The 27,818-nt window shown below is 41.9% G+C and overlaps 1 protein-coding gene and 1 non-coding gene across 3 annotated transcripts in view; one reads left to right on the top strand and one right to left on the bottom strand.

The window, feature by feature from the left end:
* Positions 1-27,818, top strand: part of NALF1 (NALCN channel auxiliary factor 1) — a 583,754-nt gene that overhangs the window by 34,013 nt on the left and 521,923 nt on the right. The gene's annotated exons all lie outside the window — the stretch shown is intronic.
* Positions 22,751-22,853, bottom strand: LOC122687193. Its single transcript, XR_006339085.1, has one exon. It is a non-coding gene; the product is annotated as a U6 spliceosomal RNA (small nuclear RNA).

Below are 27,818 nucleotides of genomic sequence, written 5' to 3'. Positions count from 1 at the left end.
TCTTTCTGAGCCATCAGGGAAGCTCTTGTCTGTATGATATTTGGCACCAATAAATGCTATCAAATGATCAGTGATTATTCTAGTGGAGACCTTTTCACAGTAAGCTATAAAGTTTAGACTTTATCCGTGTGTAAAACAGCAAACTATTTAAATTGGAAGCGGAAGCATATTAATGAGGAAACTGCAATTTTAGGTAAATTACAGAAATTGGAGTCTGGAAGGTGGATTAAAAAAGGATACATCAGAGATGTCACATCACTTAAATGACAGCTGAACTTACATGAGGAGACTAGAATAAGAGGAATATGACTGGTTTTGTCTTCATGGCATGAGAATTAGTCTAAGCACTAGCTAGGTAAACTGAATATGAATCCTTTACCCACCATCTTCTTACAAATCGGGCATTTTTCTCCCCAGAGGATGGCAATTATTGACTTACTTTGGGGTGGTGGAGGTCATCACGAATCCTCGGTCTCTGAGAGTGTTAGACCCAGAATCGAATCCAAAATCGGGTTCTGAATTTTGCAAAGATAAGGCACCTGCAGGTTCGTGTGGGGGAAGCGCATGTGCTGTCTTTCTGCAAGGCAGTGCTGTTAATTCTTCACTTGCTAGAACATAACAATTACTCACCAGTAGAATGTGGTAGAAGGGGATTTGTTTTCGTATAATGACTTTCATACTCAAAACATCCCCAAACTCCTTGCAGATGAGTGATTGAAGAGCTCCGCGTCACCCTCCCACCTGCTCAGGAGTAACTGGAACCGCTCACAGCCTGTATCTTTCTAAGCCAAGTTGAGATTGCGGGGGGAGAAGACTGGAGTGGAGGTGTGTTTGCATGAATTTAAGTGATAGCTTGAATGAAACATCTCTAGAGCACTTTTTACACTCTTGCTGTCTCATTGTCTCTGCGAAGACCTCTGTAATCAACGAGATAGCCTGGATGCTATATCTAGTGGAGACCTTTGCCAGGGAAGCATTCACCATGCATGCTTCCCACCAATGAGCTGTTATGTGCAATAAGAAATATGTCCCCAAGCCCCCTTTGAATAGGAAAAGCAAAATAATTTCCAAGTGTAGGATGCTCTGTACGGTGTAAGCCATTATAGGGGAAAATGCTAGAGCTGAAAAGGAAAAGTAAAAGCATTCAAGGTGATTTTATTTAATTGCTTAAGGAATAAGGTAGCTCAGACGGTAAAGAATCTACCTGCAATGCAGGAGACCTGGGTCGATCCCTGGGTCAGGAAGATCCCCTGGAGAAGTGAATGGCAACCCACTCCAGTGTTTTTGCCTGGAGAATCCCAGGGTCAGAAGAGCCTGGTACGCTATAGTCCATGGGGTCACAGAGTCAGACACTGATAAGGAAAAAACAGTCCATGGTGGTGCTTCTTCAATACACATTGTGTATTGAATCACCTGCAGATTCTTATTCCATAAGTGGGTTAGGTTCTGAGAATGCATTTATATCAAGCCCCCAGGGGATGTTGGCTTTTTGGTTGCACTCAGAGTAGCAAGCATCTAGCAAGCATTATGGCATAAAGGCAAAATTTGTTAGTAAATGTGAGAAAGGGTCAAAGATAAGCTCTTCAGAAGCCTGCTCCTTCAGGAATGGTTCTTGTTTATTACTAGGCTTCCAGCCTTTCAAAGTTGTCTAAACAGAAGTTACAATCCTTTCTACTGAGCACCCAATCTAAATGCCAAACCAGAGCACATTTCTGAAGCATCATGGGTCTCAACTTGAGTTTTGGGACCTATGTTTGAAAGAAATCTGCATAATCTAATGATGGATGCTCCCTTCTAAGTCAGATATGACTGCTTTCTCTCAGAGAGGCCTCTGTGAAATGATCTTCTAGCTTTTCAGGGTATCTTTTTTTGCAGAAAGAACTGGTTAAGTATCATTTCCGTGCTTCCTTCTCTTCAAATGTCTGCTCCGGAACCCCGGGAGGTGCTGTGAAGTGCTATATCTAGAAAGTGAAAGCAGATGTCATGCTGCCTCCTGGGAGAGTCTGTGTAGCTGGTGGGGCATTCAGGGTCCCTACGCCCTCCCCAGACAGTTTCAGGTCGTTAGTGTTGCTTAGGCTCTGATCTGTCCCCATTCTCAGCATCTGCCCTCTATTTTCAGGACCCATTCTCTGCAACATTCTCTGTACTTAGAGAACTCATTCCAAATCCCTCTAGAAGGCGGATGCCCGAGGAAACTTGTGGAGGTGCATTGATGTTGGGAGGAAAAGGCCCTTTATTGCTGCAGTGTTATCATCATGGCCACATAGCTCTTTGCTCAGTAAATCAGAACTTGAAGCTTTGAGAATGTTGTCTGCTGGTCTGTCTTATCCTCTCCAGGCTGCGGTTCCCCCAGTGTTTCCACATGGCGGATGCTCTTTGAGGACGATGAGCTTATAAAGGGTTGTGAATAACATCCCCTAGTGTTAGCAACATTCATAGTGCGCTTTACCATTTACAGAACTTTTCGTATAAATTGTCTCAACAACGAATGTAGGACAACTTGCCTGAGGTCACTTGGCTAGTGAACATTTCAAAGGAATTCTGAAGCCAGGTCAGAACTTTCATTGCTAGAAAAATGCAGCTAATTACCCTTCAAATATAGAGCAGTATTTAACCCAGAATATTATGGAATCCTATTTTTCTTCTGTTTCAATGTGATGATCTATTTCCACTATTTTAAAGCTATCATTTAAAAAAAAATTAAAAACCTCACTGCAGAAGCAAATGTGCTAGTTCAGTTTTCAGAAAGAAATTTCTCATTCCTGATGATGCCTTTTGGGGCATATTTAACAAGAAAGTAACACTATTAAATGTTAATTTAACTACCTTGATTTCAAGGTATATTATACTTTTCTAGGTGGTTTTTTTTTTTTTTTTTTTTTGGGTATGGAACACGAATAATTTGGTAGTTTTGCAAGCAAAATGTCTTCTGAGATTTACGTAAAATGGTTTCTGTGTTGCGCTTAACGTGGGCCCGGCTCTCTGTGTCAGCGCCGGGGTTGCAGTCGCTGTGACGCTTAAACCAAGCCTGTGTAGCACACAGCCTGGGGGAGCGCAGGCGTCCCTGACGGCTGGCTCTTAACTACTGTTGTCCTTGCACATACTTTATGTCACCCGGTATTTATATACTTTAAAAATGTGAATGATGAGCTGAGTCCTCAACCATGGATCTGCCCGTGCATCCCTCACCTGCTCTTAACTTGACTCAAATGGATCAGCTCTGGGGTGCGTGCTTCCCCTCGCCTCAGAGCCAGTGTCGTGAAAGACACATGTCCCTGCACCTTCCCTCTCGGGGCAGAATTGGCTGAGGGACGGTACCATTCCAAAGTCAGATCTACTCCAGCTTTGGGGAGGATGAGTGGGTGGATGTCATGGTCCCTTTTTTAAAATTAATGTCAGTCATGCTCAATTGTAAAAGCTTTCACAGTGCTGAAAGTTAGGAGGGGAAAAGAGAGGTTAATCTATGTCTCCGTCATTCAGGGGGAAGGTATAGATGATGTGTAAAGAAATTTGTGAGGGTTTTCACTTTCGTGTGTGTCTGAAAGTGGAAAGGTGTTTTCATGAGGCCTTTGGCAGGTGAACTTGGGCTCTCGCGTGCTTCTGTGTCCTGCATTTCTAACCTGACGCCACATCTTAACGACTATCTTGTAAATAAGTACTGTGCTACATCAGAGGGAAAAACAGATAATTAAATAGTAACTAACCCTATATCAGTTATCAGGGATGACATGTGATTTCCATGAAGAAAGAAAGAGAAAGGAAGATACTAACATGTATATGACTGCTGTGTGTTCCATAGTCAGGTCCTTAGAGAGTATCATTCATTGCATCTCTCCTGGAAGGCATCTTCCCTTTCTTTCTTGGTGCCATTTGCTGTCATAGTAAACCTGGAATTAGTTTGGTGTTCTTGTCTCGTTTCCTTAGGAACCTTTCTGAATGATTCGTTACACAGGAAATTATCATCCCACCGTTAGGAAAGTAACCTTACAGATGAATAATGTTTTGACAGAATTTTCAAAATTAAAGTGCACACTATACCTTAGTAGAGTTGAAATATCTTAATGTATATGTTCCTTGGAGAGTTATCTTTATCATCCACATAGGGGATATGAGAATGAGAAATAATTCCATTTTTCTTATCAAAAACTGGAGAGCAGAGCATTTCTCCAGGCAAGTGATCCAGCTGTTTGGGGTAACATTTAGACATGAGATTCAGAATCTTCTTAATTACACTCGTTAATTGTTTACCCGGTTAGTGCCCCATTAATTGCCACCCTTGTTGGGCCAGTGCCCTGATGACTACCATCTCACAGCTTGGCTGATAAGTGGGGGGTGATTCATTGCGTTTCCCTCTGTTCTCATGGCATAATGGTAAGAGCTTTACTGTTATTAAGAAAAAACAAAACAAAACAATATCAAATTTAGTCTCATGTTCTCTGACTCAAATATGAAACAGAAATGGTATAATTTAGCATTAGGTTTGATATTTCTCACAGTCGCCAGAGTTAACACATATGTTAGTGAATGGTATTGTTAAAAATAAAATACAGCTATCTTCAGTCTGCAAAAACTGAAATTTTAAATATTATTATTAGAAGAGCTTAAAATGGTGTCATGGAATAATGTCTTTACGAGCGAAGCATTGTGATGGCAGATAACAAGGGGCCAGAAATCTTGGTTTTCATTTTTCTTATTTTATTGTGTTAAGAACACTTACTAAGAGATTTACCCTCTTGAAGTTTTACGTGCACAATACAGTGTGGTTAAATGTAAGCAGTGTGCTGTAGCAACCATCTCCAGAACTCACTCATCTGTGTAACTGAGACTTTATATCCCTTGACTAGCAGCTCTCCATTTCTTCCCCCAGCCCCTGGTAACCACTGTTGTACTCTGTATCAGCTTGACTATTACATGCCTTATTAAGTGGCAGTATTTGTCCTTCTATGTCTGACTTACTTCCCTTAGCATAGTGTCCTTCAGGTTCATCCATATTGTCGCAAATGGTGGGATTTCCTTCTTCTTTTAAGGCTGAACAATATTCCATCGTAAGTTGAGACCGTGGATTCTGAACTGTGGACCAGTGCACATAATCTGACTGCATAAAGAAATGTCATTGTCTCAGTCTTGCTACACCTGTAACCAAACTGGAGAAATGGGTACCACCCCTCCAAGCAGATCTGAAATGTTAACCTCAGTCGTGTCTGACTCTGCCATCCCATGGACTGTAGCCCACCAAGCTCCTCTGTCTGTGGAATTCTCCAGGCAGGAATACTGGAGTGGGTTGCCATTTCCTTATCCAGGGGATCTTCCTGACCCAGGGGTTGAATCCGAGTCTCCTGCATTGTGGGCAGATTCTTTACTGTCTGAGCCACCAGCGAAGTCTGAGCCATCATTGGTGGTGGTGGTTTAGTTGTTAAGTCTTGTCCAACTCCTGGGACCCCAGGACTGTAGCCTGTCAGGATCCTCTGTCCATGGAACCATCGGGAAGCAGATCTAAACCCACATCCCTATTCATACAGACTGAGTTGCTACTTATCAAGTGAAAGGATGAGTTCAGATCTCTTTTACACGGTTTTGGAACAGGTGACCAACTGTTAGGCCATCCTTCTTGTATCTGCTGCTCCAAGCAGGAAGAAACCTCTGGAAAGAGATACTGGGTTGGAATGCACCACACATGGAAATCATGTTTGTTTTTAGGGGAACTTTGTGTGTGTGTGTATCTGTGTGTGTTTATGTGTGTTATCATTAAATTTAATGTGAATCACTACATATTCTGGGTTTCCTCACAGTGTTCTTCTCTTTGGGGAATCAAAAGTTCTCTGTGGTTCAACTCTCGAAAAACGCAGTTTATGTTCTGAGGGATTTGATTTTATCAAAGTGGATAAGATGGGCTGTAGACAAACACGGGGGGAGTGAGGTGTGCAGGTGCAATTGCTACGTGGAGCCTCAGCAGAGGAGGCCTTCCGCGGCCTGTGTTCCTGCCGTCAGTGGCAGATGGGGACTGCACACGAGGACAGGAGTCTGGGCCTTGTAATAAACCAAATTTGGAGTGCAGACAACAGTAACAGGAGCTTTAATTCTAATCACTGATACAAACCCTTTCAAAAAGCAAGATACAGTTGTGTACTTTAAAAGTGCTATCAGCTTGTTTAAGACTAAGCTGAAAATTGCCCAAATGAGAAATGATGGGAAATCTAATTCACAGATCCCTTTGGTTTGCGGGGACAGTTGTAAGATCAGCATCAGTGACAGGGGTACACGTTGGCGTGGTGGCCCCAATGCCAGCAAGGAGATTCTGACCGAGGGACAAAACGCATCCTCATCTGTTCCACTTCTGTTCAAGTAAATACGTGAACCGTGATAGTCCCAGAAGAGTTTATCTTTTCTGGGCTGAAAGACATCTTCTAACTGCCCTTTCCCAAGTTTACCCAAGTTCAGTTTTCTTAAAACCGTAACTAAGATTTATTATATATTTTTTTTTAAATCACTACTATACTGATAAAGAAAGAAACGTGATTTATCTCATTTTTAAGTGTCTGTAGAAAATAAAAATGAGTGTTTATAGATTTTTTTAAAATCAAACTTTTTGAGAAAAAAAGGACTATTGACTTGCAGAGTCAATAGTCATTCATAGGCTGAATGCTCCTCTTTCTTCAAAATTCATATGGTGAAGCCTAACTGCCAAAGTGATGGTGTGTGGAGGTGGGGCCTTTGGGAGGTGATCCGGTCGTGCGGGCAGAGCCCTCGAGTGTGAGGGTGTCCTCAGGAAAGAGTCCTCAGGGAGATCTCCCGCCCCTCCTGCCCCGCGGGGACGCCGGCAGAGCTGCACCGTGAGCCGGGAAGCAGGTTCCCCCAGGCCCCAGCTCTGCTGGCACCTTGACCGTGGTCTTCCAGGCTCCGGAACGGTGGGAAACAAATTGTTGTTTGTAAGCCACCCAGTCTATGGTTGTTTGTTACAGCAGCCTTAATGATCGAGGATACAGGGCAAAAATTATATAGACAAATAAATATAAAAACAAATAAAAATGTGGGTAGTATTTAATTAAGAAAGTATAGCCAACAGGAATTCACTGTCTGGCTCAGGAAACTCAAACAGGGGCTCTGTGTCAACCTAGAGGGTGGGATGGGGCGGGAGACGGGAGTGAGGTTCAAGAGGGAGGGGCCATATGTACACCTGTGGTGATTCATGTTGATGTTCGACAGAAAACAACACAGTCTGTAAAGCAATCATCCCTCAGTTAACAACTGAATAAAATAAAGTAAGTGGAATGAAGTTTTTATCTTTATTGGAGTATAGTTGATTGGGCTTGCCTCATAGCTCAGTCAGTAAAGAATCTGCCTGCAATGCAGGAGACCCACATTCGATCCCTGGATTGGGAAGATCCCCTGGAGAAGGAAATGGCAATCCACTCCAGTATTCTTGCCTGGAGAATCCCATGGACAGAGGAGCCTGGCGGGCTACAGTCCATGGGGTCGCAAGAGTTGGACACTACTTAGTGAGTAAAGAGAGAGAGAAGTGGAATGAATTAGCCTAGAGGTGCATAGCTTACTGGCTTGGGGACATGGGTTTTGGCTGTTGAATTCTAGTATTTCCTTATGACCAGGGATCCCTGTGGGAAGACACCTGGTTTAGTTCCTAGGAATAGATCTGTTCTCCATGTTTCTATAGCAGATTCTCTGACAAATGTTATTCTTGGGTGCTCAGGTTGAATCCTTCTAACTGAAAGAAATAACTCATTTAACAAGGAATCCTTATGTTCCTTGAGCTCAGGCAAACTCTCAGCTAGTTGAAAAGCATGTAGGAGAACAGAAGAAAAAATGCAAAGTCTAATGCAGTTAAGAAGACTTTTCCAAGTGGCCCTTTATTAGGAGAATATTAATATTTTAATTCTTGAATAAATACTCCACAAATATGTATTTCTATATATATGAGTCAGATAATATTAGACTTGACTGGTTAAAACAAGTATATTGCAATATTTGTAGTTTTAGGAGCATATTATAAATCCTAAGGCAGTGTCAGAAATTGTGCTTGGCTGAGGTTTATTCCAGAACATAGTGGATGCTGAATCTTATAAATAAATAGATTTCCACGGATTAGTATTACTGCCTGAGGCATTCTGATGTAATTTGGTGTTTTAAGTTGCTTTCTCTTATAATTTTATTTCCGTTTGTGTAAGGTCTTGTTTTTCTCATTAATTTGTAAAGATTGAACACCTACTTACGTGTCAGGCAAGGCACAGAGCCCAGCACGTTTTTCTCAACAGCTCTTTAACATCTCCAGGGGCTTCCCTGGTGGCACAGATGATAAAGAACCCGCCTGCAATATACTGGGTTCGATCCCTGGGTCAGGGAGGTCCCCTGGAGAAGGAAATGGCAGCCCACTCCACTGTTCTTGCCTGGAGAATCCCATGGACCGAGGATTCTAGCTGGCTGCAAGTCCATGCAGTTGCAAAGAGTTGGACACGACTAAGTGACTTATACACTTGAGATCTCTGATCTCAGGTTATACCGGTGAGAAAACTGAGGCTAGGAGATGTGTTTGTTTTCCCAAGGTCACAAAAATAAAAAGGTGAAGCAGTGTTTTGATTGAAATGTTTCTGCACCCAAAGGCCACCTCCTGTCTAAGGGATAAATGTCCCCTTGCCTGTGACTTGACCATGGTCTTCTCCACTGGTGTCCCTTATGTTTTGTTCAGGAAATTGCTCTGACAGGAAGTTACAGTGCTGGAAAGACTTTCCCATCCTTGCTAAAAATTGTTTATAAGTTGCCTCCTTCTTTATGAATTTTTTTCCTATTTGACTGTTTCAGTCTGGAGCCTCTTGGCATCTTCCTGTTCACACTGGACCATTTTAGATGCTGCTTCTTTCTGCTCTTTCTGGGGCAGGCTCTTCTGTTTTAAGCATGCAGATATTATTCCTGCTTTCTCTATTCTGCACGGTCCTCACACCGTGTTTGACAGATTTTCAACTGCTGGCATTCCCCGAGGCACACTCTCTCAGCTTGTGTTGTTGGTTGAGTGGCTTTGCACTGTAGTAGGGACTACACAGACACACAGACACACACACAGGCCTACACACACACACACACACACACACACACACAACAGAGGCCTGCACACACACACAGACACACACAGACACACAGGCATGCATCCGCGCAGGATGGGTCTTCTGTAGAAATAGAATAGTTTAGAATGACCACTTTTCAGTGACCTCAAATGAGTCTCTCTCTCTTTCTCTCCTTGCCTCTTATTTTCTTAATCTAAAATATTCTACTCCATTCTCCAACAAAGCAGCTACATTTAAAAGACTGCCAGTGACATGCTTTTGCTCTTTAATGGCTTATAACAGTGGTGGTCAAAATACAGGTAGATTATTGGACTTCGTTGGAATGGTAACAGTAACCGCTCATTTAAAAAGTTTATGAAATTTCTCTTCTTTTTACAGCTTTGCATGGGTGAGGAACTGTTAATATGAGTAGATAAGGGAAGTCATTTATTTTTTACAAGTGTGTGAATTTACTTATTTTTAATTATCTCGGTAGCTTTGAATATTAAATAATATTTTTAGGAGTTAATGCTCACTGTGAATTTTTAACATGGAGCATAGGGATTGAGGCCTAATTATGGACTGAGACAAGAGTTCAGATAAAGGAAAGAAAATTCTAATGAAAAATTATGTTAATAGATTTCTTAAAAATTAAGGGGTATCAACATTTTTGATGTCATAATACATTTGATATTGAAAAATGGCATTTCACCAATTATATAACATGATTTTTTAGATTAGGTTAGAGACAAGAAATAAATTATATATATATTATATATATAGTGAGAGAAATAGGAAATTATAGTTATAAAACCTTGACTTATATTCTCATTTTGCAGTTGAGGTGGTATCTAGAAGGTAGATTTTCGGTTACTTTTCACAAAACAGCAAAGCTAATTGGAAACAAGGACAGAAATTCGCCTCACTCTCCCCTAGACAGGAATATGTCTCTTACCCTAGGAACGGAGAATGGCATTTTGCTTTTGAGAATCATGAGTGGACTTTTCTCAGTGTTGCCTTTCCTTTCTAAACATCTAAAGTACTGTTAGAATCCAAACAAACAAGAAAATAAATAAAAGCAGCGTAACCACTACATTTGGTTTTGGATTATGTCCTAGCGTTCAGGAGAGGTGGAAAGTAATTTGTTGCTCCATCTCCCTTTCCATATTCCTGACATCGGCCCCTGAAGCGGCAAGCCGAAAGCCGGGAGGGCAACGGTGCAGAGCGAGCGTGATTCAGGGCCGTGGATCGCCGGGCGGCCGGCAGGCGCGCTGGGAGGCGTGTCCCGCGTGCTTACCGGGCTCGCATCAGGAATGAGCGGCCCCCAGGCCCCTGGCCTCTCCTCCCAGGACTCTGTGATGGCCTGTTTTATGTTCGGAAATGGAGGGGTCCACGCATGTAGGACAGAGTTGAGAGACAAGCAATTTTTAGTTTGAATCAGTTATTTTAATCCTTTAATCTGGATTAGTTTAGTCCAGAATCTCCTGTTTAGAGGGGCAGACCTGTGGCTTCTAGTCTGCCCTTTATCTCCCTTGTACGCCCAGATCTCAGGAATGTTTCCTCAGGCTTCATATGAATGGAAAACGAATTCCATTGCAGCGTTTTCAGTGCAGTGAAGCATCACCCAAGAGGCAGGTAGTAAAGGAAATTATGGGCGAAAAAGGCTTTAAGACATTTAATCTATTCACACTTTATTTTTATTTATTTCCTAATTTGTTCACTCAGTCAATAAATATTTACTGTATGTCTTTCACTGTTAGGTTTGCAGTCAAAGCAGATAACTTTGAGATCATCCCTACTGTTAACAGTCAGACATTATGATGAAAAAACAGAATTATGTACTCATAATAATTATTTTAATATGTGCTAAATATAATAATAACTAGAGCCATTTGTTTATTCAACAGACATTTTTGAAGGTCAGTCATGTACCATTAATGTGTTCCACAAGGTGAGGGGATGGACACTGCCCTTATCTTTAAGGGGTCTATATTCTGATGTGGGGGTAACAATAAGAGCAAGAGTCACAGTGATAACATTGAGCATCTTCTGGACGCAGGTGCGTGTGTGCCCAGTGGTGTCTGCGTCTCTGTGATGCCGTGGACTGTAGCCCACCAGGCTTCTCTGTCCGTGAGATTCCCCAGGCAAGAATACTGGAGTCGGTTGCCATGTCCTCCTCTGTGGGATCTTCCTGATCCAGGGATCAAACCACTGTCTCTTGCGTCTTCTGCACTGGCAGGCAGATTCTGTACCACTGCATCACCAGAGACTCACTAGATGCAAGAAACACTTTTCATGCATTAACTCACTGATTCCTCGCAACAGCCTTGTGCCATCAGCATTGCTATTATTCCTGTCTTATAGGTGAGAGAGTGAGGAGGTTAAGTAACTTGCCCAGCGTGACACAGCTGGGAAGCAGCAAAACTCAGATCCAAATCCAGGTCTTCCAGCTCCAGAATCTATATACTCATCACACAAACTCACGTAAAGTTGCATGGATGGAAGAGCGCAGAAGGTCTTTGGAAGGCCATGGGAGGCTTCTCTGGAGGACACGCAGGTATAAGTGGGTGGCGAGGGAGAAGGCGTTCCGGGCAGATACACAGAAGCCCCCGGAGAAGGTGGACAGGCTCTCAGATGTGGCAACAGAAGCCAGTGGGACTGGAACCCAGAGGGAGTTGAGGCAGGAGGCATGGGCTTCTTGGCCACGCCAAGAGATTTGCTTTCAGCCTTCCACGGTGGGAAACCAGTGGGCTTGCCTGGTGGTGTCTGAGAACAAGTGGAATGGTGCAGGGACTCAGGGCACCCAGGAGGGTGTCTGTCTTAGCTGGCTGGGAGATGTCTGTCTTAGCTGGCTGGGAGATGGCCGCCATGCGGACAAGGTGATGGCGGTGAAGTCTGCAGTTTGCTAACTTTAGAGGAACTTTTAATTGCATCCAAGTCGCTGTTAGAGAAAGACCCTACAGAGAAGAGGCTGCCATACTGGGCCTGATAGGGAGGACTCTGCCAAATGGGGCGGGTGGCTGGCCATTCTGAGCGGAGCAGAGAGAGGAGAGAGAGATGTTGAGAGGAGAAATGTGGGTACTTGGACGGTCACAGTGAGCCAAACAAGTGCTTCTAACAGCAGCGTATCCCTTGGTCAGCTGCGTCCAGCGCTTTTACACAGGTTCTCCTTCTCAGCAAACGGCAAGGTGCTGGCCTAGTTGTTTCGGCCAGGGGCGAATGCTTTGTTAAACCCCAGTTTGAAGAGAGAGGAGCCCTCCTCAGAATGATGAACTAATATTCACACAGGATAAGTTTTTGGCTTAACTATAGCCATACAACTGACTGTTTGAATCTTTGGGTAAATTTTTTTAAGCCGGAGTTTGTCTTTGTTCTTTTTCTGTTTAACAGTGTCCCCAAGTCTTAAGCTCTTTCCAGAATGTTATGGCCATCTACCCCTTTAACTGTGGTGCCCAAACCTGGAAGATTCTCAGTCACTGTAGTGGTAAAAAGGGCTTCCCTGGTGGCTCAGCTGGTAAAGAATCCGCCTGCAATGCGGGAGACCTGGGTTCCATCCCTGGCTTGGGAAGATCCCCTGGAGAAGGGAACGGCTTACCCAGTCCAGTCTTCTGGCCTGGCGGATTCCATGGAACAGTCCATGGGCTCGCAAAGAGTCAGACATGACTGAGCGACTTTCGCTTTCACTTAGTGGTAAAATAGAAGGAAAAACATAAGAAAGGCTGTAAACAAAAGGAGCTTGGGACTTGGGCAGTAGTTATGCTTTGTCAGCTGCAGCGGTAGGACTGTGTGGCTGTCTGTGTTGGTGGCGTGAAACCGTTGTCTCACCGAGTGGCTGTCATGAATGGTGAAGGCTGGATCCGCCTTTGGGCATGCAGTGGGAGCCCCTGTGGGCTTCGTCAGAGCATAGATGGCTGGGCTTACCCCGCGATTCAGTAGTTCTTAACCCTGGTGTGAAGGGTTCCCAGGTGATGCCCATGCTGCTGGTTCAGAGGCCCTGCTTGAGAACTGCTGGTGGGAAGGAAGAGCGGTCCTGTCACGCCTGCGTGGTGCTTGGCAGTTGACTGGGTCAGAGGGAGAGCAGGGCTCGCCACGCAGATGCATTTCCTAGAGACTGAACGGAGGGCAGTCCCAGCTTTATGTTGTTGCCGAGGAGGGTGAGCTGGGGGCCCGTCTCCTGGGTGCCCTGGCACCTTCGTGGCAAGTCTTTGCTACAGTAAAACGCCTGCCTGCCTGCTCGGGTGTGCACATGTCTCAGAGAGAAGCAGATGGGCTCCTTCTCAAAGACACGTTGGCAATTCATTTTTTGTGTATAGGAGAGAGTGTAAATAGTAAGCCAGCAGCACCATTGTCTATGTCTATTGTGATGCTGGAGTTATTTTAAAGGTTATATTGTGTCATGGCCAATTGGGTCATTATAGCCCTTTGAACGATGTGCTCCCACGTAAACATGAATCATGAAATGATAAAGATAAGTTTCTCAAAAGCTCAGGAAAGGTTAAGGAGGATGACTGTATTTTCACAAATAAACGTCTAGTTTAACTTCTGTTCTTTTTTTGTTAACAAGGTTAATGGTGCAGATTTATTTGGATTTCACCAGTGAACCCCATGAATGTCCTCTTTCTGTCCCAGCCCCAAGTCCAGTCCAAGCCACCACACCGACTCTCACTGTCCCGTCTCCCCGTCCCCTTTGGTCTGTGACGCTTTCCCAGTGCCTCTTCACTCTTTCTGACTGGGAGAGTCTGAAGACTACCGACCAGTTATCCGGTAGAATATCTCCAAGTGAGATATGTCTTTAGTTCTCTCAAGATAAGACTGGGGGTATGGGTTTGGGGGTGAGTACCACAGAGAAGAAATGCCCTCGTCATTTAACAGAGGATTCCTAATGTCAACAGAACATCACAGAATTGTGCTCGTGTTTGGGTAGCTGCAGGTGTGACTACTGAATCTAAGGGCTGTGATAACTGCACGATAGTGAACAGTTGAGCCGACTGGTATTTCAATAGCTGAAGGCTACCAGAGTGTAAATCTTCACCAGATATTCTTATAAATGTTGCTGTAATAAACTGAAATTTCATAAAATTCATTAAAACACTTCAAATAAGTTAAAAGGTCATATTTAAGCACAGAAATATTTTTTTGTCCCTAAAGAAGCATTTATTTTCAGCACTAGAGGCATACTTGACATGGAAGAACATAGGCATTGATGCATATGTGCGTATAGTGACTGTAGTTTATGCTTGTATTCCTATTTTTAATGAAATGCCGAGGGGAGGGAGTATGCAAAATAAATAGCTATGCATTTTATCCACGTCCATGAGAGTGCAAGGAACACAAGATCATGTTTACTAATACCTGGAGTAAATATCTGACAGGGGCATTTAGCTGCCAGGTTTTAAACATTGATAATGAACTAACATCATGAAATAACATCGTATTTTGCCAAATCGGTGTCTCCTGTGGTTATTAAGCCACAGACTAGAACTGGAAAATCTCTGTCAGCAGCAGTCACAGTGATAGAAACACCAGTGCAGTGAGAACAGGGAAACAGATATTTTCTATTAACATGTGAAGCCCTTGAGCACGAAGAGAATGATTTATATGGCAGGTAAGGGGAAACAGATTAACTCTCCCAATATTCATTTGGAAATTGTCATTTAGGCTTTTAGACTCCCTAAATACCGTGAGCTTCTGCCTGGCAGGTTTTGAAAAAAATAAGTTTGTGTGTCAGCTCCTTGACAAGGTAGATAGGGAGCTGCAGGTAACAAGGCTGAGGGCAATTTTCGCCCGCCTGTGTGATGCACCTTGAAGAGTCTGGAATGATCCATTCAAAGCAAATGTCAGATCTCTATGCACGTTCAATTTTAAAAATATGAATATTATTCAGGCCATCGGAGTCTGTTGTACTCATGAAAATATACGATTGGCAATGAGTCCAGTCAACTATAAAAAACCTTTGGAAGGATAGGAAATTCTCGCTTTCACAGAACACTACATGGTGCATCACTGATGAAACATGTATTTATTGAGCTCTTCACTTTGTGCAGAACCTGTGTGAAGCATGATGCAGAAGTATCTGCAGTCCACGGTTCAAGGATGTCGCTTCTGGATTCTCTCTGAACGCATCTGTTGTTGGAGAGGAAACTGATAGTAAGCTGGAACCAGCTTAGACAGCTGCACAAACATGTAACTGAAAATCAGAAACCCTACAAAATACACAGTGACAAGGGCCGCAGGAAGGTCTAAATGATGGAACATGTGTGAGAGAAGGAAGAGAAAGAGGGAAGAAGGGGAAGAGAAAGAGAGAACTTCGAGATGGAGACTGTGGAGTCGTCTCTTGGGAGTGTATTGTCAGAGAATGAGTAACATATTCCTGAAGTAATTTAAGTGCAGACCTTAGTCAGTGGTCGGTGGGGAGGGATTAATATTTATAAGTACTAAAGACATGGGGCTTCCCTTGTGGCTCAGCTGGTAAAGAATCGGCCTGCAATGTGGGAGACCTGGGTTCAATCCCTGGGTTGGGAAGATCCTCTGGAGAAGGGAGACGCTACCCACTCCAGTATTCTGGCCTGCAGAATTCCATGGACTGTATAGTCCTTGGCGTTGCAAAGAGTCAGACACAATTGAGTGATTTTTCACTTTCACTTTCACTTCAAAGACATAAAGAGATGTGTACTTCAGGACGAATTAGCAGCTTATAAAGTAGATTGTAGGTGGGTAGAGCAGTGGGTATACTTTGTTAGTAGTACATGCAAAAGATGATGTCCTGAGCTTGAAAAAAGAGGGCACGCATGCAAGAAACCCCGCTTTGGTAGACTCTGACAGGTGACAACTGCATGCGGAGTCAGTTGTGTTTAAAGATACGCATCGAGTGCCTGTTCTTCGTGTGCTGGTCGCTGTGCTAACGCTGGAAATTCAGAGTGAACAAGGTAAATGTGATCTCTGACCTCATATTACTCATACTGAAGTGGGAAGAGGAGCTTGTTCAGTTAAGTGATTACAAATCATTCATTTACTCGGTAGGTGTTTATCGGAAACCTACCTATCTGCAAGACACCAGGCTCAGGAGATGGAGCAGTAAACCACGTGGTCACAGTCAGTGCTACTGAAGTGAGTATGCGTCAATATGCGTACCTAGTCTGCGGGAGACAGAAGGAAAATAACTGAGGATAAGCTCTCGGGAACAAGCCGTCGTTCTCCCTGATGTCTCGGCGTCCTCTTCCTGCAAGGACACAGCTGGATGTGCTCACACTTAACGTTAGAGTTCTCAAGCCTGCTCAGTTGGATGTTCAGGACAGACTCTGACATCAAGTGACAGACACAGGCGACGCTAACTGTCCTGCCTGCAGCTCCACGCTTGAGCTGTGTCGCCTGGTGAGGGGCTCTCTGGGACTGGCACGCATCCTCAGAATTCCCACTTCATCAGGAAGAGCTGAGAGTGTACCCCGCCATCCCAGGGTCCCCGGGGCCCTCAGCCCTCACAGGGCCGCCCAGCCGAGATGCACTTGGCCCTCGCTGTCCCCAGCAGCCCCCGGGAACAGGGGGCCTTGAGCCAAGGCTGCTTGACGCTCAGGCTCCGAGTGCTCTGTGCGCTCCCTCCACTTCCACACCCCTCCCTAAAAAGGGAGAGCAGCCGGGGAACCGAGCCCTGCTGATGGCTGCCCCTCCGTGTGTCCAGCTGACTAAGAGAAGCTTAACTCTTCCCAAAGTGCCCCCAGGAAATGGCTGCACCCATTTCTCTGGCCAGGGGGTACTTGTTGATGGTCCTCAGAGGCCATCATATAGCACCAAAGAGAACAGAAGAGATCGTTATAAGAAAGACAGCACTGATCAGCCTTCTGACTTACAGGGACAATTCAGGAAGGATAGGAATCGATCTTCTATCGCATGTTTGACTCTGCTGCCAAACAGCAGCTTCAGAGCAAGGCGCTTGCTTTATGTCTTTATGTTCACACCACATAGACTACCTGACAGTCAACAAGTGTTTGTCAGATGATGGCTGGATGGATGGTTGGATGGATGGTTGTGTGGATGGATGGATGGATGGGTGTTTGTAGAAAGCAAAAGCTTTTATTTGTGCTACTACAGTACAGAAAAGCAAATGAAAGCTAGAGTACATGGATGCTGTGTTGAGGAAACGTAGCTCCTGAGGGCAGTGCCCTTCAGGAGGTTTATCAGTGGTGTGGAGAGGGACCATGTTGGACAGAAGCACTGGGGCCTTATTGCAGTCTGTGTTTACAGTTTGGGAGACTTGAGAATGACTGCAGACTGATGGGGTATCTTCTATGCCGAGCTGTTGAAAACAAATCTTAAATGAGATTAGTGGCAGATGGATGGATTACCTATAAAAGGAAAAAAAATTTCTTTGTAAGAAAATTTGGAGAGGACATAGGAAAAATTATAGAGTAACACTTTCTGTACTCCCCATGGTGAATGTTTGAAAGATAACATTCCTTAAGATATCATAGTATATATCTTTGTATAGCTCTGGTGTGAGTCATTCACCATCTTGTACTTCTGATATCACAGGTCTTGGTTTAAAAATCTATGTATAGTTTTAGAAACATCATTCTAAATAATACAGAGATAACATAGCTGTTATGCATTGCTGTTTTCATACCTATAACGTGTCATTTTGCACAAATCACCATTTCCAATGCATTGCATGCCTTGATAAACTATTAAATGATTACACTTTCCATTTTTACTTGTGAGATATATTTTAGGTGATTGTTATGTGAAGATCTTAGTATTTATTTTTATTAGCCTATTTACTTATATTTAATCACATTTTTTACCTCTTCAGTTATTGATATTGGTACTCAATTTCATATAATGCCATTTCTTTCTCTCTCTAACCCAAGAACAAAGTCCTACAGAAATTTAAAAAAAAATGACAAAAATGTTTGCATTTAATTCCCCGAAGAGAAGGCCATATGTATAACAGAATAAGGAAAAAGTGAAATCATAAAATGAGCTTGGAAATGTCACTCATGATTGTATTTGCTTGATTAGCTGACCCCCACTCTTTGCTTTTAAATGGCCCTGACTACTTCTGCATAGTAGATAGAAAATTAATTGTATGAATTAGGTGGATACCTCCTATATAAAAATAAAATTCAACGTAATTCTATTGCAATTTGATTTTAAACTGATTTTTGCTTTATTTAACACTAAACACATCAACAAGCCTTGTCATATAGACAAGCACATATGCTTTATTATCAATAAAAATTTTCTTATAACAAGTTTGTTGCTATATAGTTCACGTAGCGTCGAATTTACCCTTGATACTATATCAGCAAGGTGGTGCCAGCATCACCACAGTTAGTTTTAGAACGCAGTCCTCACTCCCGAAAGAAGCTCTGTGTCTGCTAGGGATGGCAGGCGCTCCCTACCGCCCCCAACACCCCAGCCCTAGGCAGCTACTCACCTGCCCTCCTTCTGTAGTCTTGCCCACTGTGAGTCTTCTGTATAGGTGAAATCATGCAATTGTTGCCTTTTGTAACTGGATTCTTTCACTTAGCATGTTTTCAGGGTTCATCGTATCTTAGTTTGTGTCAGTACTGTATTTATTTTTATTGCCGAGTAATATCCATGGTAGGGATATGCTGCACATTTTCTATCCATTCACCAGTGGATGGCCATTTGGGATGTTTATACAACAATACATAACTATACATATTTACAAAGTATAGTGTGTTTCATCTGTAATAATAATATGTAATAAGTAGCATCTAATATTTAGTCAACCTTATTTGTTGTTCAGTTGCTAAGTCATGTCCAACTCTGTGACCCCGTGACTGCAGCACGCCAGCCTTCCCTGTCCTTCCCTGTCTCCTGGAGTTTGCTGAGATTCATGCTCGTGTCAGGGAATCTGGCTAACCATCGCATCCTCTGCCACCCTCTTCTCCTTTTGCCCTCAGTCTTTCCCAGCATCAGGCTCTGTGCCAGTGAGTCAGCCTTCGCATCAGTGAACTTCAGCTTCAGCATCAGTCCTTCCAGTGACTACTCAGGGTTGATCTCCTTTAGGATCGACTGGTTTGATCACCTTTCAGTCCAAGGGACTCTCAAAAGTCTTTTCTGGCACCACAGTTCAAAATCATCAATTCTTTGGTGTTCAACCTTCTTTATGGTTCAACTCTCACATCCATACATGACTACTGGAAAAACAGTACCTTGGTCTATACAGACTTTTGTTGGTAACCTGATGTCTGCTTTTTAATATGCTGTTTAGGTTTGTCATAACATAAACTAATGTAAAATCACATAAGCAAATGTGAAAACATGCTTCAGTTTCCCAAAATTTATAAGTCTTCCAAAATGAGATTATCATCATCCTGGGGCCTGCTCAAACTCATGTCCATCGAGTTGGTGATGCCATCCAACCATCTCCTCCTCTGTCGTCCCCTTCTCCTCCTTCAATCTTTCCCAGCATCAGGGTCTTTTCCAATGAGTCAGCTCTTTGCATCAGGTTGCCAAAGTACTGGAGTTTCAGCTTTAGCATCAGTCCTTCCAATGAACACTCAGGACTGATCTCCTTTAGAATGGACTGGTTGGATCTCCTTGCAGTCCAAGGGACTCTCAAGAGTCTTCTCTAACACCACAGTTCAAAAGCATCAATATTTCGGCACTCAGCTTTCTTTATGGTCCAACTCTCACATCCATACATGACCACTGGAAAAAACCAGTAGTTTTTTTCCTGATTGTTATAAGAGGAGTTAAATACCTCAGTTGTTCCAGGTAGGTTTGTGTGTTTCATGTGTTGTTTATATAGTAAACTTATCTTTCTAAATAGTTATCTTTAAGGCCTATGATACAATTGTAAAATGTAATATTCATTTTTTATCAACTTAATTATAGCTTTGGTTTCTTTGTTCATTGTGATAATTTGCTGTGGACAAATGACATATGTAAAAAAGCATATTTAGTCAATGCTCACAGTTCACAGTTTATCAAAATTTGACCAAACACATGCCACAATGATTACTTATGAAGACAGTTGCTAATCTTACCCGAGTAAGGCCAAGGCAGCCTAAGCTTTCTAAAATTTTATAATATTAGGGCCAGAAATAATGTAATGTTATTTAAAATTTTTCATAAAATTATACTTCTTGAAAGCAGAAACTTTGGTTAAGGAAAAATAAAAATAAGTATTAACTAGTTTTAACCATGAGAAGTTTTAAATGCCAAATATTAGATACATTGTATAAAGCTCTGGATGGATCCATGGGTGAAAGTTATAAATCACTAAGAATTTGGGGCTTTTTGGTGGCTCAGCGGTAAAGAATCTGCCTGCCAAGCAGGAGACATAGTGTTGATCCCTGGGTCAGGAAGATCCCCTGGAGGAGGGCATGACAACCCACTCCAGTATTCTTTCCTGGGAAATCCCATGAACAGAGGAGGCAGGCGGGCTACAGTCCATGGGGTCACAGAAGAGTCAGACATGACTTAGAGACTAAACAACAACAGCAGTGTGTTGAGAAGCAGGCTTGGGATTGTGGTTTTGTTTCTTTGTAAATTGCATCGTTAAGAGAAATGTGGAATGTTGAACCCAAAAGCTCCCAGTCTGAGTCTCTGCATCTTGTTTTGGCCTCAAGCCTGCTTCCCATTGTCAGGGAGCAGACTCCCAGGGTGGACTGTTTCTTTTTCACCGGTATGATTTTCACTGCAAATTTTGCATGTTCTGTGATCTTAGAAAGCAAGGTTCCTTTGCCTTATATTTGATGTTAATTGAAAAACAAAAACAAAAACAGGCTTATGAGGCCACAGACCTATTTCTAGCTCTGGGAAGTGATGAGATAAATGTTGAGAAACTTCAGGAAGTTATCTTCCAAGGCCTTTTCTTTTACTACATAATTTTCCACATTGTTCTCTAATCTCTTCAAGGAGTAGTTTTTATCTGTATGATGGGGATTCTGTCACAACTACAAGTGGAAACGGAAATAGGAAAAACCACGTCCTATATCAGCAAAGCTTTTCTTCCGCCTGCGTCTCGACCTGTGTTTCTCTAGGAGCCTCTGTCCATGGTAGATATCCACAGTATGGGGATTTGTTGAAGCTAAAACAGTGCTGTTGGGCAGGAAGTCAGGAGAAAGAGAGAGACAGGCTTAAGCAAGCTCAAAGTAGGAACAGTCTTGGAATAAATTTCTAAAAAGTCTAAGTGAAATTTGTATTTTTCAGGATTAAAAAAAAGAGAGAAAAGATGGGAGGAAATTTCTTTAAAGTGTAAAAATCTAAGGAAGTATTATAAACATTTCATTGTGAACATTGGTTGGTACCATCATTTATGTGGTAGTCCTCATAAGATATTTCCTGTGGGTTATATATCTAGGCTGCAGAAGCTTTCAGGTCCCATAGTACATGTGTGCATGCTAAGTCACTTCAGTCATCTCTGACTCTGCCAGGCTTCTCTGTCTATGGAATTCTCCCAGCAACAATGCTGGAGTGGGTTGGGTCCCACCATACCCTTTGATAAATAAAGAGAAAAAAAGTAATTTTCTGAAATCTGACAGCTTGTTAATGAAACAGGCCTACAGCTCACTAGATTTGCTTCTTGTTTAATTTATTGTTTGTAGAAGGAACCACACCAAAATCTTGTGAGTTCATTTATCATTTATACACTTACTGTTTTATCACAATATGCAGGTAATGTAGTGTGAGAAGAATAATGTAAAATCTACAATTACTTCTTTAGTGGGAACTATCTATTGGTGCCTAATGATTTTCTTTTTTTTTTTTATGGAGAAAATCAACACTCAGGTTTGAAGAGTTTTGTATTTTTGTCAAACATTTTAGATATTTGTGGCTTATTTGATGTGTTAAACTTTTTGTTTTTACCTACTTGATCCTGTCTGCCTTTGTAGAATCAGCCAAGTGCAATTATACTATTTAGTAATTTAGCATAATGTATTTTTATGCATGGTGATAGTTTGCAGTCTGGATGCACATAATATACATTACATATTGAGAATAATATTTTGCCATAATTCAAATTGTTTTATGAAGCTGAATAAGCCAATTCTCATACCAATGAAATCATGCTTACATATTGAATATTTTGTGACTGAATTTACAAAGAAGAAGTCATGAAGGGATTAATAATAAAATAAACTAAATACACTATTCTGTTCTTTTTCAAGTACATATCAATATTAAGTATTTTAGCAAGTGTCTTCTGACTTGCATTGATATTTAGAGTTTTAAACATGTTAGAATTCAGCAAAATGGAAAAAAAGGATCACTTGCCCAAAATTATTTTAATTTTGAGAAAGAATTATAGAATGTCTACTAGCAAAGTAATGCAATTTGTAAGAATGATTTTGAAAGAAAAGAAACACATGAGTCAGGTGCTTTTAAGCACAAGTTATTGATTTCTTACATTTAAACTCTTAGGGTTAAAAAGTCTTTGTTTTCAATTACTTGTAGTTGGTTGGAGACATATACAGAAAAGAAAATGCAGACCTTTCAGTGTCATTGGAAACTATCAGAACTGCCGGTCAGAGATTAAGAAATGACTTTTATAAGAAATGTTCTCAAAGTGCATTTTTATTTTTCCATCACTTGATATACTTGATAATCAACCCTTTATACAGACATTTTTGCTTTTCTGATATGATACCATATTTAATGATAAATGAATAATTCATTGCTTTATTTTTTTTTTCTTGGACCTGAGTTTCCATTTATTTTAAGAATAAACAAAAAATATGGAACGCTTCACGAATTTGCGTGTCATCCTTGCGCAGGGGCCATGCTAATCTTCTCTGTATCGTTCCAATTTTAGTATATGTGCTGCCGAAGCGTCATTGCTTTATAAAACTCATGCCATTTTATATTTTATGTAGAAATTTTATGAGATGATATTAAGAGATGAACACAATCAATACATGATTGACTTTTTTTTTAAGTAGTGTGCATCAAGATTCATTCCTTTTTTATGGTTCTCTTCTGAAATAATTTCTTCAATTTTTATGGTTCTCTTCTGAGGTAATTCCTTTAATTTTATCTAGAGTGTTTTAACATTTTTACATATAGTCACACAATATATTCTATTTTATGTCCCCTAAATAAAAAAGGTCAGTATAAAACCACATCATCAGTGATTGCATTAAGGAAATAAAGTAAAGTAAGATAAAACAAAGGCATAGAGAATTTTAAAGCTGTCAGTCAGAGAACCTGGAGCACAGCAGAATATTTAGTCTCAGAAACTAGGTCATCTCTGCACAAATGCACGTCCCTTCCTTTTGTCTGTAGGTCACTTTCCGGTTTGTGTGCTTAGTTCAGAATACTTGCAGTCTGCAATTGTTACAAAATGGGTGAGCTTTCTGAAGATTTCTCCATGTTTCTTTCTCTATAATTCTACAAAATCTGTAACATTGAATAACAGTAAAAATATATTTTAAGACAATCAATCCCTTTTCACTGTATTATTTAATTTTTTAAATTATTTACTTCAATTGGAGACTAATTACATCACAATATTGTAGTGGTTTCTGCCATACATTGACATGAATTAGCCATGGGTGTACATGTGTCCCCCATCCTGAACCCCCCTTTCACCTCCCTCCCTCCCCGTCTCATCCCTCAGGGTCGTCCCAGTGCACTGGCTTTGAGTGCCTTGTTTCATGCATTGAACTTGTACTAGTGATCTGTTTCACATACGGTCATATCACCGTGTTATTTTAAACCTGCGCGTGTTTGAACTGGCCCTTTTGGTGCATGATCAGATGTCCTCTCCTTGTCAGGGACCTGGGCCTGAAGAAGCCGCAGACTGTAGTTAAACTGAAAGTCCACGCTGACACACTGGAGCTAAGAGTTGTTACCAGTTCATTAAGATATTTCCAGAATGTTTATCCAGGACTTCTAAGACGATGATAAACGCTTCATTTGTATATCAGTTTACTCCTGTGATCACTCATCTGGGGTGTTAGTTGCACAGAGGCTTAAATAGTGTTCCATTCTCAACTAGATGTGTATTTACTCATGGATTGTCATTTAGAAATTTTAGAAACCACGCATTTTTTTCCCCTGCATGGAAATAAAGGGTCAGAAGAAAGTGGATAGACTCTGTAGCCTATTAAAACTTTTCCCAACCTTCTCTCTTCTCTCTGTAAGAATAAAAGAACCCCTGTGAGGGTAGAGAATAAATGTGTGTGTTTTATACTTATAAAGAAATAAACGTATCTTGGACATCCTAAAATATGGATAGAGCATAGAGGTGAAAGAAGCAGTGTAAAGGGACACATGGTTGAAACTGCCCCTGCTGATGACTCTGACGGATTTCAGCTCACTTGAGGGAATAATTGGTGGTGATAGATGCGCATTTAAGAAGACTGCATATCTTATGTATGTAAGCTCTTAGAAGTCATTAAAAAAAATGGGGCAGTGACCTGTAGAATTTACTTACAGTCTGATGTAGTTAATGCTATCTCAAATGTTACACAATTGAACCCATAAAAACATAAACCAAGGATAATTACACCTGTCTAAATATATTTCAGTTGCTGTTTTCAGCTGCCTGACTCAAGGATAATTATTTAATGTCAGTTGTCCAGGGTCACCCAACAAATCAGTGATATGGTCAGTGATTTAAGTTATTTAAATGTAAGTTAAGTAAGTTATTTAAGTTATTTAAATGTAAGTACATTTAAATTTATTTTTTATGGTACATAAATTATGATATAAGTGTTACTCTTCCATGGTACTGTGCTTAATTCCTTAGGTCTCTTAAAACATAATTTGAAGCAAAAGATTGATTATATAAGGCACAATATCATATTTTTTTATATTGACAAGTAAATATCTTAGTTTCTATTTATTTCTTGTTCAAGGCAGTAAACCCTACATGCACTTTCTCAACAACTAATTGAACACAGTGATACAGTTTGTTATGCCTTAATTTCCCTTTGTAAATGTAATGCTTGAAATTTTAATAAACATATATTGTCATCTTTAGAATAACCCACATGTATAGACATTGAAAGTGAGGTCACCCTGAGACGGCACAGCAGCGCCTCAGCGTCTGTGTGCAGAAGAGTCTGTCCAGTTGGACCCCAGGCCCACCGAGTGCCCCCGCGCGGTGGGCTTTGCCGCAGGCTGAGGTCGTGGCCCCTTTCTTCGGGCGGCTCGCCTGCTAGTGGGGCTCAGTCCACCACGGATGCTGACGGCTGTGCACAGGAGGGTGTTAAATGGGTTTATGCTGGGACCGGGGTTGGAGAAGGCTTCCCAGAGAAAGAAAACAGCTTCATATGAAGGACGGGGAGTGGAAAACAATGAGAACACAACTCGCAAATCTTTGTTTCTCCTTCCTCCCAGCACTGGAGAGGTGTTTGGGGCTTAACTGATACTGAATGTGTTTTAAAATGGTTGACTAAGGAGCAGTCAAGACAGAATAGGGAAAGAGGAAAGGATACAACTGTGACATATTGGGCAGGGGGAGTGGACAGGACTTGGTGTATCACTGTGATGAAGGAAAAGTCAATGAAGCTACCACTTGTTTCACTTTGGCAATTCACTGAGATTGGAACCAAGGAAAGTGAACCAGCTCACTTGACAATAATGGCAGGAGAGGAAAATATTGCATATTACCCTATATCTGAATCAGTGATTCAGGAGTAAAATGTTCACTATAGCGTGTATACTAGATTTATTTTGCAGAGAAGCCAACTCTGGAAAATCTAAAGCAGATCCCGTTACTTAGTATAGGCAACTTGTCTGTCTTACTTTGCTCAGGTCAGTGGCTCTTGAAGTCTTTAAGGTTTTCGTTGGCATCTATAACCCTAGACATGCACCTAGAGTAACTTCTCTATATTTGAAGTACAGGAGATCAAAGGGCTATGGCTTGGATAACAAAACCCAATCAATTTAGGAAAGCTTAGTGCCATTCTGGGTTTCAAAAAGTTTAACCACCTCTAAAGTGAGCTTGCAAAGCCAAGAAAGACCATGGCTCAATATTAGTAAGCTCTGTTACATGGTGTCTAAAAGATAAATGGGTGGGTGAACCCTTCCTCAAAGCAATTAACTTCCTGCCCAAATGCTTCCACCTAGGTACTGTTCATGTGTCGCCACTGTCACTCAGAAAACAGAACCAGAGTTACTGGACCAGTCTGGTTGATCCTTATGGTAATGCATTCATGAGCTGTGTAGTGCAGGCTTGCATGAGAGAAGCAAAGAGGCTCCCCTGCAGGACTCACAAAATGAATGGCAGAGGTAGTTCCCTGGTAGCTCAGTTGGTGAAGAATCCACCTGCAGTGCAGGAGACCCCGGTTCGATTCCTGGGTCAGGAAGATCCCCTGGAGAAGGGATAGGCTACCCACTCCAGTATTCTTGGGCTTCCCTGGTGGCTCAGCTGGTAAAGAATCTGCCTGCCATGTGGGAGACCTGGGTTCGATCCCTGGGTTGGGAAGATCCCCTGGAGAAGGGAAAGGCTACCCACTCCAGTATTCTGTCCTGGAGAATTCCATGGACTGTATAGTAGTTGGACACGACTGAGTGACTTGCACTTTCAAAGAGATGTTTAGATTTGGTGAGGAAAAAAATGAAGCAAACATTAGTCATACTTACACAGACCATCACATTCCAGGTGTTTCTGTCTGGTACCCATAACTCTGTCTCCCTCTCTGCTAGGACCAAAGACGAAGTGCCCTGGGATCTCTTTTCAGTTTGAGGCACAACTGTGATGTATTTGAAATATTTTGCTCTGGTGAATTCTTACAGTCAGTTGAAACAGAGTACTGTCCTTCGCCACTGATTTGCAAGGCAACAAGGCTTGAAACATCAAGTACTTGCACTCTTCTCTGGCCATTCCCATCAAATTCTTTCTCTATACTCCAAATTCTCTTACCTATTTCAAATCCTATTGTACCACAGACCACAGAAATTGAAAACGATCAATTCCATGTGTGCATTATTCCCAACATTACCGTTGCTTTAGAGAATATACAAGGAACATCAAACCACCTTCCCTCAAGCAGCCATTAGAAAACCTCAGCTGTTAGGACCCAGATTGTAAGCTTCCAGAAAGGTCTCTATGATGACAGAGACTGTGGCGGTGTAGTCAGAGTGCACTGATGCAGGGGACGCTGTGCTGGAGATTTAGGAAGTTTGGTTTTCTGTCCCAGAACCCTCTGGCCGAGCTGAATTACAGAATCAGTCCGTGATACACGAGAAGAACCCTGACATCGGGGCTAGTATTTGGATCAGGCTCTGCTGTTTTGACCAGCATGGACTTGGGCAAGGAGCTGCCCCCTGGAGTCTGCCGTATTTATTGTAGGGGTTAAAGTATTGCAGATGAAAGTGCCTAGTATATAATGGCCCTCGTTGTTTGTCATTTAGTCACTAAGTCATGTCTGACTCTCTGTGACCCCATGGACTGCAGCCGGCCAGATCTTCCTGTCCCTCACTGTCTCCCGGAGTTTGTGGTTGGATATCCTTGCTGTCTAAGGGACTCTCATTACGGGCTTGCTAAATTTGTATTTGGAGGTAACTTTATTTCTAGTTAGTTTAACAAATTAAAACCATACACAAAATTAAGCCCCCAGATTTCTAAGACAATTATTCTAAGGAAACTTGTAGTTCAAAGAGTTTAGCACTTGTCTGGGGGAATGCATCCCCTGCCTTGGGGACATCATTATAAAAATAAGTGCAGAGAAAGGACAGAAAAGTTCATACGTAGTATTTTGAAAATGAATATTCACATAATGCAAATGCCATATCAAATATTTCTTGATGGTTTTTATCCTGAATAATGCAAAACTATTTTTAAAGTAC

The sequence above is a fragment of the Cervus elaphus genome, chromosome 30 (genome assembly GCF_910594005.1).
Source record: "Cervus elaphus chromosome 30, mCerEla1.1, whole genome shotgun sequence".
Taxonomy (NCBI): domain Eukaryota; kingdom Metazoa; phylum Chordata; class Mammalia; order Artiodactyla; family Cervidae; genus Cervus; species Cervus elaphus.
Note: the sequence above shows the minus strand (reverse complement) of the source record. Positions and strands in the feature narration are given on the sequence as shown.